This window comes from Abrus precatorius, unplaced genomic scaffold (genome assembly GCF_003935025.1).
Source record: "Abrus precatorius isolate BTA unplaced genomic scaffold, Abrus_2018 Scaffold8, whole genome shotgun sequence".
In the NCBI taxonomy this organism is placed as follows: domain Eukaryota; kingdom Viridiplantae; phylum Streptophyta; class Magnoliopsida; order Fabales; family Fabaceae; genus Abrus; species Abrus precatorius.
The window spans coordinates 14,722,333-14,740,656 of record NW_020874428.1 but is presented as its reverse complement, the minus strand read 5'-3'; the positions used below and the strand labels follow the sequence as shown (position 1 = coordinate 14,740,656).

General features: G+C 35.4%; 1 non-coding gene across 1 annotated transcript; it reads left to right on the top strand.

Moving 5' to 3' along the window:
• Positions 1–17,696: 17,696 nt before the first annotated feature.
• Positions 17,697–17,803, top strand: LOC113848658. The gene has a single exon (XR_003501922.1). It is a non-coding gene; the product is annotated as a small nucleolar RNA R71 (small nucleolar RNA).
• The last annotated feature ends 521 nt before the right edge of the window (positions 17,804–18,324 follow it).

The window sequence follows — 18,324 nt, the reverse complement described above, 5'->3', positions numbered from 1 at the left end:
GAGGAATTTAGTAGTTTTTGATACCACTGCGACATGGCTATTAATGTTCTCCCTTAGTCCTTAAGGCATTAGCATAGAATTCCTATGTCATCTCTCTGAATCCCTTGCCTGCAGCTGATACAAATAATTCCCATTCTCTCTTCTTGATTTGGTCAGAGAATTCAGGGTGTTCAGAAACTTTTAGTTCAAAGTTTCTGTCATGCACTATTTTTCTTTTCAAAATATTGGCCTTGAAGTAATTTTCTTGTGGGATGCCTCTGAATCTAGGGTCATGCTCAGGTATGCTTCTTGAAGAAGGTCCTTCTGAAAATCTGCCTCTTTTTGTCCTAGGAGTTCCCCTTGGTGTGCTTGCCATTTTTCAGTACCTATCACAATTTTAAACCAAGGAAGAATTAGTTCAGAATTTAACCAAGTGTGCAGGAATTATTTCAACAATTGCAGCACTTTTTCTAACTCCAAATACAGAGAATATGCTATCTTAAAGCTATGTGAACCATCAGCAAGTTATAATTCCAGTGAAATTCATTAGTATCTAGCTATGTCCAAGTGTAGGATAAGTTTTTAGGTTCAGCTCAACTCTTAATTTTCATGTTCAATGTGCTAAGTGCAGAGCAGTATGACAACAAATGCAGAATCAAAGTTCCATGGTAAAAGAAATAAAACTTAGAACAATTCACTACAATGCATCAAAAAAATAATCCAGAATGTCTTGATCAAACAATTTTTAGTACCATAAGATTCAATTTTAATTCTTGTTCTGGATATTAAACTGAGTAAAATTAATTCAGCACTTCGCAGAACATGTTTCTCATCATACTCAATGCTACATTGCATAAATTTTTCAACAAAATTCCCAAAATATTCATGGCTATATTTCTGCACATACTCAGCAAGGGAACAAAACGAAAATTCATAATGCAGATTCAAATTTTCATGAAAAATTACAGTTTTGACATGAATTCGACTCAATCGCACCTTAATTTCATGTTCCAATCATCAATTAAGCATAATTCATGCCCAAATCACAATCCCCAAATTATCCCCAAATCAAATTCAGAAGAACTCTAGAATTTAAATTCGTAAATTGAGGAAAATTACCTAGAATTGGAGTGCAGAACTGATACAGACTTACTCGACAGTGATAATGTGGTGGAATGAAGTCTCAGATTCAGTTCAAAACAAACAGAAAGTTGCTAATTTTTTATGAACGTATGTGGGCAGCTAGGTTTTTGCACAGTGCGTTTTGGCTCTGGGGGTCTTAAGTGAAAACTCTGAACGTGTGAAGGCTTTAAATAGGGAAAGTAATCACGCAGAAGATTTAGTTCAAAAATACCCTAGGCGTGGCTACTTCACTCATTCTGCGTTTCAACTTAAAACCCTCGTGCAGCTCACGTGCTTACTTAAAATGAAAGAAGTTAAGGTTTAAAGGATCTAACCTGTGCGTGTGTTGGCTTCAAACATCTAGGGTGAAGGCACGCAACTGCGCGTGGTAACTTCACTCGGTTGGCGTTAAGGTACGCAGCTTCTTTGTGTAAGGCGCTCTAAATGCATCTTGGCTTGGCGCGTTTTTGCACGCCAAGGCGTCATGCGAGTGGAGTGAAGGTGTGCAACTGCTCCTCCTCAGCTCTTTACTCAAAGCTTCTATGCTTTGGCTCTATCCATTTAGCATGTCAGCGCGCAATTGTGCGTTGAAGCTTCAGTTGTTTAGTGTGAAAACGCATAACTCACTGCTTCATATTCTTCTTAATTGGTCTGCACGTGTTGGCTTCAAGTGTTTAAAGTTTCAACACGCAGACCATAAGGTCCCTGTGTTGTTACTCTATTCACTTGAAGTCTCAACTCTCATGATTGTTCCCTCCATATCAGCTTAAGAGCTGCAATTTTTCTGCAATCTTAATTCCTTGATCATGACCCATCTTGAAACTTAAGTTCACCATTTAATTTTTCTCTGAATCACAGCAAACAACCAATCAATTTTCACTACACTTCCTTATCAAAAATCAAATTTCAGAATATTAATTTCTACCTAATTCAACAAAGTATACTACTATGACTCAATATTAACTAGAAATTCAACATCTAAACTACAATCAATAATAGTTTAGGTTTTAGAAACGTGAGTTGCCTCTCACAAGCGCTCTTTTAACGTCACTAGCTTGACGTTTGATGTTTCTCATTCAAGAGAAACCACTTTGATGCATGAAATTTCCTTTGAGAATGCCTCTCTATGATAAATTTTCAATCTTTGGCCATTGACTTTGAACTCTCTCCCTGTATTAGGATCTGCTACCAAGACTGCCCCATGAGGTGATACTTCTTTAATGAGGAAGGGTCCAGACCACCTTGATCTGAGTTTCCTTGGAAATAATTTCAGTCTTGAATTGAACAACAACACTTGTTGTCTAGGTCTGAGTTCCTTTTTCAGGATGAACTTATTATGGATCCTTTTGGTTTTCTCCTTGTATATTTTGGCATTTTCATAGGCTTGCTGTCTGAATTCTTCTAATTCATGTAGCTGCAGAATTCTCTTCTCTCTAGCCTTTGCCAAATCAAAATTCAGCCACTTTGTAGCCCAATAGGCCTTATGTTCTAATGCCACAGGTAAGTGACATGCCTTTCCATAGAGTAATTGGTAAGGTGACATACCAATTGGAGTCTTAAAGGCTGTTCTATATGCCCATAAACATTCATCTACCTTCTAGGACCAGTCCTTTCTTGATTGATTCACCACTTTCTCCAAGATTTGCTTAATTTCTCGATTTGAAACTTCCACTTGTCTACTTATTTGTGGATGATAAGGTGTAGCAATCTTGTGTCTCACTCCATATTTTGCTAAGCAGAATCAAGATATTTGTTGCAAAAATGAGTACCTTCATCACTTAGTAAGAATCTAGGTACTCCAAACCTTGTGAATATGTTTCTCTTGATAAAGGATATCACCACTTTAGCATCATTGGACCTTGTTGGGATGGCTTCCACCCACTTAGACACATAGTCTACTACCACAAGTATATATTCATGAGAAAAGGACGTGGGAAATGGTCCTATGAAATTAATTCCCCAAACGTCAAACATCTCCACTTTTAAAATATTGTTCAAGGGCAGTTCATGCTTTCTAGAGATATTGTCTGTCCTTTGACACTTGTCACAGCTTTCAACATAATTCTTGGCATCTTTAAACAATGTTGGCCAGAAAAATCCTGCTTGTAAGACTTTTGCAACAGTCCTTGAGCTACCATGGTGCCCTCCATATTCTGAGTTATGACAATGCCACAGAATTTCAGCTTGTTCTCCTTGTGGTATACACCTTCTCAGCAGACCATCTACCCCTATTTTGAACAAGTAAGGGTCTTCCCATACATAAAATTTGCTGTCACGTAGAAATTTCTTTCTTTTTTGCCAATTAAGCTTTGTTAGAATAAGCTGAATGGCCTTAAAGTTTGCTAAATCATCGAACCAAGGTGATTCTTCCACCACAAATAACTTCTCATATGGAAATTCTTCATTAATGTCCAAAGAATTAGAGTTCAAACTGTCCAATGGCAATCTGGACAGACGATCAGCTACTCCATTTTCTTTGCCCTTTTTTATCTTTAATTTCCAGCTCAAATTCTTGCAGCAGCAGAATCCATCTCAGCAATCTTGGTTTGGCATCCTGCTTTTACAACAAATATTTAAGTGCAGAATGGTCAGTGTATACTATTACTTTTGATCCTATCAAATATGATCTGAATTTGTCAAAGGCAAACATAATGGTAAGGAGTTCCTTTTCAAAAGTTGTATAATTCACTTGTGCAAAATTTAAAACTTTTCTGGAATAATAAATCACAACCAATTTCTTGTCTTTTCTCTGTCCTAGAATAGCTCCTACTGCACTATCATTAGCGTCACACATTAATTCAAATGGTAAATTCCAATCAGGTTTGGCTAGAATAGGTGCAAAAATGAGTTTCTCTTTTAAAACAGAAAATGCATGCAAACATGCTTCATCAAACACAAATTCAGTTTCCTTGACAAGTAAATTGATACACATTTTATATCGTAGTACTTAAATCGTGTAATTCACTACTAGCAAGTGTACTAGGTAGTTGTAGCAAGTTATAAAATGTGAAAATCAGATTGAGTCCCAAGTATCGTCCTCTAGGATCTTATTTTTAATCACCAATTCACAAGATAATAACCATTTGCACTAAACAATTCATTGAACAGATTTCAATATGCAAGAAAATAAATTTCAGAATTAAAGAAATGAGATATTGTTAAAAACTGAATGTTAATTTGTAATATTTGAATGAATTATGAATGGAAGAAAAGTTAGGAATTTATTTCACTAGAATATCAATATCAATTCAGTTCTGCCTCTGAACATTCAAGCAATTGATTGATTGACAATCGGTTTCTCTTTACAATAACCAAAGATTGATTCCTCAATTCATTGGTCCTAATATTCAACCAAATCTCCCTAATTCCTTAGGCCAAATTTAGTTCAATATTGCATTACAAATTAGAACCAAAAGATTGCAAAACTAAGATCACTTATTCCTAAGAAAATCAATAGTTTTGGGAATTAATTCAGATCCAAGCAACAAACCCAATTTCCATTAGTGAAGGTTACTTTTTGATTAATCAATTGAATTTCCATTCAAAGATCAAGTAAACACAGAATTAATTCCTCAATCAAATCAAATACTCAAAGTTCAGAGTCAAAACGAAATCAATATATCAATTCTAGATCCATAAATCCTTAACAAAAAGAGTTAGAAACACATTACAATGAAATGAAGAGAAGCAAGAAGAAAAGAAGATGAAAAGCAGAGAGCCATCTCCATAACTTTGTCTTCTCCTAGATTCTTCTAGCAAAGAAGAACAAAAGTCGCTCCTCTCTTCTCCCTCTGACTTCCCTTGGAAGTTAAAACGGTTACAACTGAATACCAAAAACTAAAAAATGACAAAAAGCCTTTTTTCTAAGTTTCTAATTCCTATTTATAGAGTTCCTCTAATTCTTCGACTTAACCCTTGGAATTTTGAAAGTTAGTTATCCCCAAGTGTTCTGGAGTCTTCTAAAAGTGATACAAAAGCTCCAAACGTCCAAAATTGGCGAGAAGAAGAAGTTATAAAAATTGCAGAGTTGCCACTCTTTATTGCGCGCCAAAGCTCCAAGTGATATACGTTTCAACGCAATGGCAGTTATCCAATTACAATTGCTAGAGTGTTAACGCACATCACTCAGAGTAGCCACGCAAACACAGTGCTGTATTTTCTTCTTTCCACGTTCAAACGCCAATCACTTGGAGTTGTAACGCCCAGCTCTTAGGATTTCTTCAAGCTTGATTCTTTGACTTTTCTTCTTTAATTTCAGCTTTTAATCCTTCCTTTAAGCACTTTCAACAACTTTCTATCTTTTACATGAACTCCTACAAAAAATCTAAACAATTTTTAATATTTCAACAAAACAACAATTTATACTAATTATTTAATTTTTGTGATCTTTTCAAGTTTATTTTAGAACTATTTTCCTAATTATTAACCAAAAACTATGCTAAAAACCTGGTAAAATATGGATTTATCACCACCCCAAACTTAGAATTTTGCTTGTCCTCAAGCAAATCAAATCAAACAAAAGGGAAAGAGAAAAATCCAATTGACAAGAATTCAATCATCAAACTAATTTTTTGACATTTCTAATACCCAATTCTGTATCTTTCTGATTTCTCATCCAAGTCAAGTTATTCATCCATTGATTAGCATGATCGTTACATTGTTTTAACCACTTAATCAACAAAAACATGCCATTTGAATTCATGTAATTCAACAAAGTTTCATATGAGCAAAATTTAAAAAATATGTTCACAGCTCACAAGTAGTGTTTCCCTCATCACTCAATTAGTGTTTAAGCTCAGTATTTGCTCTCAAAATCATCATTTTTACTACACTCTACCATACGCTTGCATAAATTCTCAATCTCCTCTAAAAAACATGTAACAAATCACATATCAAGAGGACTTTTAAGGTGAAATTGAGGTTAAAGGATAGGTAGGTGTTCAAAGAATTTGGAAACAATGCAAGTTATGCCAAACAAAAAAGATGCAATCCAAGTAGATGATATTCAGAATTTTAGCATGAGATTGCATTCTCTTTTCTTCCATTCTATTTCTGCACAGCATTTTCTGAGTTTTTGAAATATTTCAAGTGCTTTTTATTTTCTGAATTTTCTCTACGAATTTCTTTTCTAATTGTCACTTTTCCTATTTTTTCTTTTCAATACTTTGCTTTTTCATTCAATCATTCTTTTCAAATGACTCATACTTTGTTGTTACCCACCCCAAACTTAAAACTTTGCTTGTCCTCAAGTAATGTCACACAATATTACAACATGCCACCCCAAACTTAATTCTGAAAATCATCTTTGGTTAAACTTAAATTGCCTCTTTCTTATTTGGAGAGGTGTCATGGTTTTTCAGTAAGGCTTGGATTGAAGTTTACCAAAAGACAGGTTAAAGGCTCAAAAGGGTGAACTAGGATTTTTAGCACAAGCGAGGTTTATTTAGGCTCTAAACATATACAAGGAAGGCCTCCATCAAATATGTGATTGTAACATATTATAAATTCAATCAAGAACAATGCAAATTCTAGAGGTGCAGTAAAATATGAGATCCATTTCACACATAAAAAAAAATTGTTATGCATGAGGCTCAAGTCTCACCAAGGAATTAAAGTGAAAATATTAAACAATTAAGCTCACAATCTACTTTTTCAGAATTGAATTGAATGTACAAAATGGCAAGACTACCTCATTTTGAAAATGATAAGTGTGACAATCATGTGAGAATGGGAAAAACAACTTAAAAGAATTTGAAATTCAGAATTCACAGAATCTCACTATTTTCAATTATTTTTTTTAAAAAAAATGCAGTTCAATGATTTTTTTCAATTATTTTTGTGTTTTTCAGAAAGTGTTTTCAGCTTAAAATCATGAAGTAGAGGTATAGAATTTCACCCCCTTCTATGAAACTTGTGCAAGTGTGCAGTCCAAGTGTGAGTGTTATGTGCAATTGTGAAGTGTTCTGCACAAACGAAATTCAAATCATCAGCAGTTTAAAGGAATTGCATGAAATGAGTACTACAGAAATTTAAAGTAATTAACAACAAATTGCATTACAACTGAAAAGAATTTAAAATGTTCTCAGCATTCAAAAGTGCTCACTGAATTATACAAAATATAAATTGTTCTGACCAGTAAAACTTTTACAGTTGTAAAATAAAGGAAAATAACTCCTAATCTATGCTTCTTCATCCTCTTCTTCCTCTGAACTGATTTCCTCCTCCTTTTCTTCTTCTTCTTCTTCATTTTCTTCATTTTCTCTTGGAGGAGTGTGCATACCAGGAGTGAACAATGGCAGATTGTTGAATGTAGTGGCCCTTAGACATGGCACATTTTGATCTTCAGACTCATATAGCTGCTCCTTTGTCATTCCTAGCTTTTTTCCTATGTTCATCATCATAGTGTCCATCAAAAGAAGTCTAGATTTATGACTTTCAAGGAGAGCATCCTACCTTGCAGCCAAAGATTCTTGCCTGTCCAGAATTCTTTGCAGTTGAGACTTCATTTTTAAAGGAGATTCAATTTTGAATTTAGTTGGAAGAGGTGAGGCAGCAGTGACAAGAGTGTTGGTGTATATTTCTTTGATCATAGCAGTTGTTATAGGAGGAGTGGCCTTAAGTTGTTCTCTGAAATCTGTAAAATGCACTCCAGCATCCTTGCACAGCAAAGCTAACAGTCCTGGAAAGGCTAAAGAATTAGCCTTGGATTTTAAAATTGCCTTAATGGTGCTGTTAATCACCTTCCCAACATCCACAAAGAAGTCATTCACTATTGCAAATATCAATTCTGCTCTCTTGATGGCAATAGTGGAGCTGTGAATTACAGGCATAAAAGAACTCAAAACAAAAATACTCCACACTTTTGTGAAGGGCAGCAGATTTCTGGTTGGAATATTCTTGGCTGTGGAGATGTTTTTAGTCTCATCTCTTGCTTTCATTTCCCAAGTTGTCCCTGGTCTACCTATTCTATGCAGAATTTTTGTGTAATCATTGTCCTGCTTATTCAGGAATTCATAAAAATCTTGCTGTTCTTCTTCCCTTTCAACTCTGATCTGCAACACTCTATTGATGTTCTTAGCTGAGAAATTGATCACTTTGCCTCTAACAAAAGTGTGATTGGGAGGTAAATGTTCTCCCTTAGTCCTCAAAGCATTAGCATAGAATTCTTATATCAACTCTCTGAATCCCTTTCCAGCAACTGAGACAAATAATTCCCATCCTCTCTTCTTAATTTGGTCAGAGAATTCTGGGTGTTCATCCTCCTTTAGTTCAAAATTTCTGTCATGAACTATTTTTCTTTTCAGAATATTAGCCTTGAAGTAGTTTTCCTGTTGAATGCCTCTAAATCTAGGATCATGGTCAGGATTGCTCTTGAAAAAGGACCTTCTAAAAATCTGCCTCGTTTTGTCCTTGGAGTTCCCCTTAGTGTGCTTGCCATTTTTCAGTACCTATCAAAATTTTATATCAAGAAATAACAAGTTCAGAATTCAACCAAGTGTGCAGAAATTAATTCAACATGTGTAGCACTTTTCCTAACTCCAAATACAGAGAATATGCTATCTTAAAGCTTATGTGAACCATCAGCAAGTTATAATTCCAGTATCTAGCTATGTCAAAAATTTTTAGGTTCAGCTCAACTCTTAATTTCCATGTTCAATGTGCTAAATGGAAAGCAGTATGACAACAACTGCAGGATCAAAGTTCTATGATAAAAAAAAAATGCAAAACAAATCATTGCAATTCATCAGAATAATAATCTAGAGTGTTTTGATTAAACAATGTACAGTACTAAAAAGCAGATTAGTACTTATAAAATACAATTTGAAATCTTTTTCTGGATATTAAACTGATGAAAATTCATTCAACATTTCACAGAACATGTTTTGCATCATTCTCAATGCTACATTGCACGAATTTGTCAACAAAATTCCCAAATTATTCATGACAATATTTTTGCAGATACTCAGCAAAGGAACAAAACGAAATTTCATAATGCAGATTCAAATTCTCATTAAAAATTACAGATCTGGCATGTATTCAACTCAATCACACCTTAATTGCATGTTCCAATCATCAATTAAACATAATTCACGCCCAAATCACAATCCCCAAATTATCCCCAAATCTGATTCAAAAGAACCCTAAAATTTAAATTCATAAATTGAGGAAAATTACCTGGAATTGGAGTGCAGAACTGATATAGACTTACTCGACGGTGATAATGTGGTGGAATGAAGTCTCAGATTCAGTTCAAAACAAATAGAAAATTGCTTATTTTTTTGGGCAGCTAGGGTTTTTCACAGTGCGCTTTGGCTCTGAGGGTTTTAAGTGAGAACTTTGAACGCGTGAAGGCTTTAAATAGGGTCAGTAATCACGCAGACAATTCTGTTCAAAAATACCTCAAGCGTGGCTACCTCACTCGTTCTGCGTTTCAACTTAAGACCCTCATGCAGCTCACGTGCTCACTTTAAAATGAAAGTTAAGGTTTAAAGATCTGACCTTTGCGCGTGTTGGCTTCAAACAGCTAGGGTGAAGGGGCGCAATTACGCGTGGCAACTTCATTTAGTTGGCATTAATGCGCGCAACTGCTCTATGTAAGGCGTTCAGAATGCGTCTTGGCTTTATTCACTTAGACTGAAGGTGTGCAGTTGCACGCCAAGGCGTCATGTAAGTAGAGTGAAGACGCGTAACTGCTCCTACTCAACGCTTCACTCAGAGCTTCTGCGTTTTGGCTCTATCCATTTAGCGTGTCAGCGCGCAATTGTGCGTTGAAGCTTCAGTTGTTTAGAGTGGAAACGCACAACTCTCTGCCTCAGATTCTTCTTTATTGGTCTGCGGTGTTGGCTTTAAGTGTTTAAAGTTTCAATGCGCAGATCATAAGGTCCCTGCGTTGTTACTTGATGAATCCATTTTTTATTATATTTTTACTTGCCTTTTTGGTGCTCCTTGATAGAAAAAATGGACTTAGATAGTGAAAATAAAATAGAAATCACATTTTGAGTAAATATCATAGGTTTATTAATGTTTAGTTAATTTGCATTTAATTACATAGATATAAATTGCAATTTTAATTATCTTGATATTTTGCAGAGTTCCCAAGTTAATTTTGAGAAATCTTGGCCCTTGGATGAAAGTTGCCCCCAAAGTAGCCACTTTTAGGAGCAAAAGTGGCAACTACAGCAAGTATGGGCATTAAAGGTTCCAAAGTAGCCACTTTCAAGTCCAAAAGTGGCAACTCCAGAGAGCTCCAGAGACGCCAAATTGGAAGCATGATGCGCGTGGCCAGTATTGCTTTTCAAAGTGGCTACGTGCATCCAAAGTTCCCACTTTCAAGTCCAATAGTGGCAACTCCCGAGAATTGACAAATTTACGAGAATTGTGCGTAGACACTTTCAAGGCCTAAAGTGGACACTTTCAAAGGCAAAAGGGGACACTTTGCTGACATGTCATCCACTATAAATAGATTTTAGGAATTAGGGTACGAGACTTTTTTTTACACTTGACACAATTTTCCTTTGCCAAATTGAGACATTTTCCCAGAACATAGGAGTCTTGGGTGACAACCAAGGGTCCTCTATAGGTTTTAATTTCCAAATTCCCTTTTGATTTTTGTTGAATTTACATTAATGCTTCTTACGTTCTTGCATTTCTTTCTTTCATTTGTGAAGCCCATCCACATGGAGGGCTAAACTTCCTTGTAATTCCTAGTCAATGCACATGAATCTTGAATTCTTGGGATTAATTGCAATACAAATCTTTCTTTCCTTGAATTTATTGACCCCAATCTTTGAATGAAATGGAATTTGCATGAAGGGAACATTGCTTAATGAACCCTAAATTACCCAACGAAATTCTAATTCAAAATTGCTTAATTTTGATTAATCCTTGAGGTTGCTTAATCTTAGGGATAGAGATTGGAGCCCATTAAGATCCTTAATTTTAATTGGGATGTTAAAGTTAATTTTCGCTTGTTAGATTAACTTAATTCAAGGGAAAGAAAGGGGATTATTGAATCATTTGAAAGAATAATGATGGAACTCATTGATTGACTAGGAATTACTCATTTTAATTGATTGAATTTCACTAGTTTACATTTTGTTCTTGATTAAAATCTAGAAATTGACAAACCTCCCCCTAATTTACTTGCTTTAAAATATATGTTCACACTTGTTTGATGTATGTTCCTAACCAAAAATTTCTTGGAGACGACCTAGGACAACACCCTAGTACTGCATTTATTTCTTTGCATATTTGATGAGGATTAACGACAATCTTTTGCATGACGAGTAGCTAAATTCGTTTCATCATTACTCTACTCACTTGAAGTCTCAACTCCCATGATTGTTCCCTCCGTATCAGCTTAAGAACTAAAATTATTTTTTTCTGCAATTTAAATTCCTTGATCATGACTCATCTTGAAACTTAAGTTCACCATCTAAATTTTTTCCTAAATCACAGCAAACAACCAATCAATTTTCACTACACTTCCTTATCAAAAATCAAATTTCAAAATATTAATTTCTACCTAACTCAAAATTAACTAGAAATTCAACATCTAAACTTTAATTAACAAGAGTTCAGGTTTTAGAAACGTGAGTTGCCTCTCACAAGCGCTCTTTTAACGTCACTAGCTTGACGTTTGATATTTCTCATTTAAAAGAAACCACTTTAATGCATGAAATTTCCTTTGAAAATGCCTCTCTATGTTAAATTTTCAACCTTTGACCATTGACTTTTAACTCTCTCCCTGTATTAGGATCTGCCACCAAGACTGCACTATGAGGTGATACTTCTTTAATGAGGAAGGGTCCAGACCACCTTGATCTGAATTTCCCTGGAAATAATTTTAGTCTTGAATTGAATAGCAACACTTGTCCAGATCTGAGTTCCCTTTTTAAGATGAATTTATCATGGATCCTTTTGGTTTTCTCCTTGTATATCTTGGCATTTTCATAGGCTTGCTGTCTGAATTCTTCCAATTCATGTAACTGCAGAATCCTCTTTTCTCCAGCCTTTGCCCAATCAAAATTCAGCCACTTTGTAGCCCAATAAGCCTTATGTTCCAATGCCACAGGTAGGTGACATGCCTTTCCATAGACTAATTGATAAGGTGACATACCAATTGGAGTTTTAAAGGCTGTTCTATATGCCCATAGACAGTCATCTAGATTTTTGGACCAGTACTTTCTTGATTGATTCACCACCTTCTCTAAGATTTGTTTAATTTCTCGATTTGAAACTTCCACTTCTCCACTTGTTTGTGGATGATAAGGTGTAGCAATCTTGTGTCTCACTCCATATTTTGCTAAAGCTGAATCAAGATATTTGTTCCAAAAATGAGTACCTCCATCACTTAGTAGGAATCTAGGTACTCCAAACCTAGTGAATATGTTTCTTTTGATAAAAGATAGCACCACTTTAGCATCATTGGACCTTGTTGGGATGGCTTCCACCCATTTAGACACATAGTTTACTGCCACAAGTATATATTCATGAGAAAAGGACGTGGGAAATGGTCCTATGAAATTAATTCCCCAAACGTCAAACATCTCCACTTCTAAAATATTGTTTAAGGGCAGTTCATGCTTTCTAGAGATATTGCCTGTCCTTTGACACTTGTCACAGCTTTCAACATAATTTTTGGCACCTTTAAGCAATGTTGGCCAGAAAAATCCTGCTTGCAAGACTTTTGCAGCAATCCTTGAGCTACCATGGTGGCCTCCATATTTTGAGTTATGACAATGCCAAAGAATTTCAGCTTGTACTCCTTGTGGTATACACTTTCTCAACAGACCATCTACCCCTATTTTGAACAAATAAGGGTTTTCCCATACATAAAATTTGTTGTCATGTAGAAATTTGTTTCTTTGTTGCCAATTAAACTTTGCTGGAATCAGCTCAGTGGCCTTAAAATTTACTAAATCAGCAAACCAAGGTGACTCTTCCAACACAAATATCTTCATTGATGTCTAAAGAATTAGAGTTCAAACTGTCCAATGGCAGTCTAGACAGATGATCAGCTACTCTATTTTCCTTGCCCTTTTTATCTCTAATTTCCAGCTTAAACTCTTGCAAAAGCAGAACCCATCTTAGCAATCTTGGCTTGGCATCCTGCTTTGATAACAAATATTTAAGTGCAGAATGGTCAGTATACACTATTACTTTTGATCCTATCAAGTATGATCTTAATTTATCAAAGGCAAACACAATGGCAAGGAGTTTCTTTTCAGTAGTTGTATAATTTACTTGTGCAGAATTTAAGACTTTGCTGGAATAATAGATCACATGTAATTTCCTGTCTTTTCTCTGCCCTAGAACAGCTCCTACTGCACTATCACTAGCATCACACATTAATTCAAATGGTAAATTCCAATCAGGTTTGGCTAGAATAGGTGCAGAAATGAGTTTTTCTTTTAAAATAGAAAATGCATGCAAACATGATTCATCAAACACAAATTCAGTTTCCTTGACAAGTAAATCACTAAGAGGTTTTGCTATTTTTGAAAAGTCTTTTATAAACCTCCTATAAAAACCTGCATGGCTTAAGAAACTCTTAATTCCTTTAACATTAATTGGTGGAGGTAGTTTACTAATGACTTCAATTTTTGCTTGGTTCACCTCAATTCCTTTTTCAGAAATTCTATGGCTAATGACTATTCCCTCTTGGACCATAAAATGAAACTTTTCCCAATTCAGCACAAGGTTTGTATCTTGACATCTCTGCAAAACAATGGACAAATTAGATAAACAATCATTAAAAGAATTGCCAAACACAGAAAAATCATCCATGAAAACCTTAATGGTTTTTTCTACTAAATCTGAAAAAATGGCATGCACCTTTGGAATGTGGCTGGAGCATTGCACAATCCAAATGGCATCCTTCTATATGCAAATACTCCAAATGGACATGTGAAGGCAGTCTTCTCTTGATCCATAGGGTCTACCGCTATTTGATTATAGCCTGAATATCCATCAAGGAAGCAATATAATGCATGTCCAGCCAATCTTTCTAACATTTGATCAGCAAATGGTAAGGGAAAATGATCCTTTCTTGTTGCATCATTAAGCTTTCTACAATCAATGCACATGCGCCAGCCTGTGACAGTTCTAGTGGGTATTAATTCATTCTTTTCGTTTGCCACTACAGTCATTCCTCCTTTCTTAGGAACAACTTGAACTGGACTGACCAATTGACTATTCGAAATTGGGTAGATTATCCCTGCATCTAACAGCTTCATCACCTCTTTTCTAACCACTTCCTTCATGGCTGGATTCAACCTTCTTTGTGGCTGTACTATTGGCTTGTAGTTGTCCTCAAACAGAATTCTGTGTCTACAAAAGGATGGGTTAATACCTTTCAAATCTAAGATGTGCCATTGATAGTCATATTTTAGTACATCTTTCTCTCCATGTTTTTGGTTTAATTGAGCTTCATTAGTGCATTATTTTGATGCGTTTGTTTAGATTTGTGTTAGTAAGTAATTTAGGATTTAAATATAAATTTTTCTTAATTCCCGCCATAATTTCTTATTTTGACACAATTTCTTGCAAAGACCATATCTGGAGCTACACTACTCAGAATTGGACAAAATTGATGTCCCTAGAAAGATAAAACAGAGATCTACAACTTCTCTGTTGGGAGAAAAGCCCAGTTCGAGCATCTTCAGTCCAAAATTGCATCACAATGTTGCGGCCCTGCACTAAAATTTTCAGAATTTGATTGTATTGTTGATTTTACTTAGTTAGGTGTTTAGGAACCTCATTAGGGAGTTGGGCCTTAATTAAGCCCAATTATTTTGTCTTTAAATAGAGGTTATGACTCCATGTACGAATCCTTGTTTCTCTTTTCCCACTCATTATTTTTCAGAATTCAAAAAGTCTTTATTTTAAATTCTTTCCATTATTTTCATCTCTTCTCCTTCCATCTTTTCCTATTTTTTTCTGGTTTTGGCTGAAGCAAGCATGATTATGAAGCAAGGCTAATCCATCAATCGGTTCAAGGTTTCAAAAACTACATCGCATTTGAGTTTCGGTTAGATTCCATCGAATTCTCGCTCTTCCTCCTCTTTTCTGATTAGGATAATTACGTTTTTCATGATATTGGATTTTTGTTTGCATTCTAAACAAAGAATGAGAATTTCATATTTGAAATAAATGAATTCACATAATTCAATAAATCAATTTTTCTGAATTTCGTTAGAGCATTAGGTATGCGATTGCAGTTCTTGTTTTGATGAAATTCATAATGTAGATTTGGATTTTGGGTTATTAATGTCGTATTGAATTAGTGTTGATTGGAAATTCGTTGGAATTGTATTCGTGTAACAATGAGAATTGCGTTGTAGTGATTGAGATCTTGATTTGGTTGAACTTCATATTTTGTTTCGTTAGAATTACTCTTTGTTCTTTTCTTTTCTGTTGTTTACAATTTAATTCAAAACAATCTATCCCTAAGCTAATTTGAAATTACATGATGGAACCAAAAATAGAATGTATCTTATGCCCTTGTGAGATGACCTAGGTTTACTCCTTCTATTGCAAAATTTTTAAGAAAATCTAGTTTGTTTGAAACCATTGCAATGTGTTTATCAGCCATCCAATTGTAGATTTGTGATTCCTTAAATTCTCAGCAACTTTTCTTCTTCATCTCCCTTGAGATTATCGCTTATAATCACTGGATATTGATGTCTTTGATCTAGAAAAGAGTACCTCAAGTGAGACGGCAATTACTTCAGCTCAAGTTTCTCCACTTTCTCTTCTTCCTCTTTTTTTTTAGCACCTCTCTTGCTGAATTTTAGGATAAAGGGATAATAGGCAGTGTTTCAAGTTGCTGAACATATTCCATGAATTTTTCTTCTTCTTTTATAGCAGCTTGTGAATTCCCTACAACTATAATTTCCCTTAACATAGAAAATTCATCAACATTATCAATTAATTGAGAAAATGAAATAGATTCTAAAATATCAACTCTCATGCAAGTGCTATCATCACTAGAATGTTTGAGTGCTTCAAAAACATTAAAGGTAACCTTTTCATCCTGCACTCTAAGCATTAATTCCCCTTTTTGCACATCAATCAAAGCTCTCTCTGTAGCTAAGAAAGGTTTGCCCAATATTAAAGGAATATCGGCATCCACTTCCATGTCTAAAATGACAAAATCTGCGGGGAAAATAAACTTGTCATTTTTAACCAATAAATCCTCTACAATACCATATGGATAAGCATATGATCTGTCCGCAAGTTGTAGAGTGATGCTTGTTGGCTTGACTTCCTCTATTCCAAGTCTTTTCATGATGGAAGAGGCATAAGGCTGATGCTTGCCCCAAGATCACACAAAGCTTTTCCTGTTGCATTCTTCAGTCAAAGGGACTGTCTTGTCATTTTCTAACTTTCTCTTTTTGGACAGCAACTCCTTCATGAATTTTGCATATGAAGGCATTTGTTCTAATGCTTCAGCAAATGGTATGTTGATTTGGAGCTTCTTAAAGACATCTAGAAACCTCTCATACTTTCTTTCTTGCTTAGGATTGGTGACTCTTTGTGGGTAAGGCAGCCGCTTGTATTTCTCTTCATCTAGAGGCTTGTTCGAATCTTCTAAAATTTCCTTCTTTGTTCTTCTCACAGTTTTATGGAAGGTATCCATTTCTGAATTTTCTCTTTTCAATAAGGTGAAGTTCCCTTCCTCTAGATCAAATTTAATCTTCTCCTCTTCCTTGGTTTTCTCTCTTTTTTCGGCTGGTTTTGGACTACCCACAACAGCTCCACTCCTAGTCATCATAGCTTGGCATTGTTCTTTTGGATTTATAACTGTGTTGCTAGGGAATCTCCCATCTTCTCTGCTGGACAATTACTCAGCTAACTGTCCAATCTGTGTTTCCAAATTTTTCATGGAAGATTCTTGATTCTTGAAGCTTGTTTGTGTTACTTTCATAAATTGCAGCATGGTTTCTTCCATTTCGTTCAACCTTTCATTCAGTGGTTTAGAAAACCTCTGATTTTTTTGAAGTTGGTTGGCTGGATTCCCTTGAAAATAAGGTTGTTGTGCTGCTGGTCCTACATTTGAAAATGGAACAACAGAGTTAGAATTTTTCCAATTAGAGTTCTGGTTATTCCAGCTATGTTGCTGCTGGTTTCTATTGTTAGAGAATTGAAAACTAGGGGGAAATGAAAATTGTTGTCTCTAAAAATTTCCTATATAATTGACTTGTTCTTGAGATTCAAAATTATTTCCATCACAAGCTCCGTTTACATGATTCCCTCCACAAAAATCACACACAAGTGGAGTGTTCTGTATTGGTACAGCTTGTAAGTTGTTGATTTGTTGGGTAAGTGCAACTATTTGCTCATAAAACAATTGGTTTTGCAGCTGATTTTGAGTGAAAAAGGTCTCAAGAAGTTTTGCCTCATAGCCATTACTCCTTGTTGATTGTCTCAAACTACAGCTTTGATGCATAGAAGAAGCCATTATATCTATAATTCCTTGAGCTTCTTCTAGTGATTTAGTGTATAAAGAACCTCCTGCTGCTGCATCTATCATAGTTCTAGTTGTTGGATTCATCCCATTATAGAAGGTTTCAAGTTGCATCCATTCCGGTATGCAATGATGTGAGCATCTTCTCAAGAGTTCCTTGTATCTCTCCCATGCCTCATATAAGGTTTCTCCTTCTTGCTGCATGAAGGATGTGATCTCTCCTCTTAGCTTTGCAGCCTTAGAAGGTGGGAAATATTTAGTGACAAACTTGTTGATCAGATCTGTCTAAGTAGTTATGCTCCCTTGTGGTTGGGCTTGGAGCCAACATTTTGCCTTGTCCCTCAAGGAAAATGGAAACAATCTTAATCTAATTGCATCTTCGCTGACTCCATTGATCTTTATGGTATCACATAACTGCAAATAATTAGAAAAATGCAAGTTAGGATCATCTTAAATTAAACCAGAAAATTGATCTTGTTGAACCAGGTGAAGTAAGGCAGGTTTAATCTCAAAATGGTTGGCTTGAATGGTTAGTCTGACAATAGAAGAACTGTATCCATGCATATTCTGTACTCCATAGTCTCCTAAAGTCCTTTGTCTATCTGGTTCAGCCATCTTTGCTTCTGAATTTACAGGTAAAGTTGGAGAATTGACTTGTTTTTCTGCTGAGTTTGGTGAAGAAAGTGTAAACTACGAATTCTGCTTCTTTTTAGCTGAGCTCTCTGCCCTTAATTCGTTCCTTATCCTTCTCA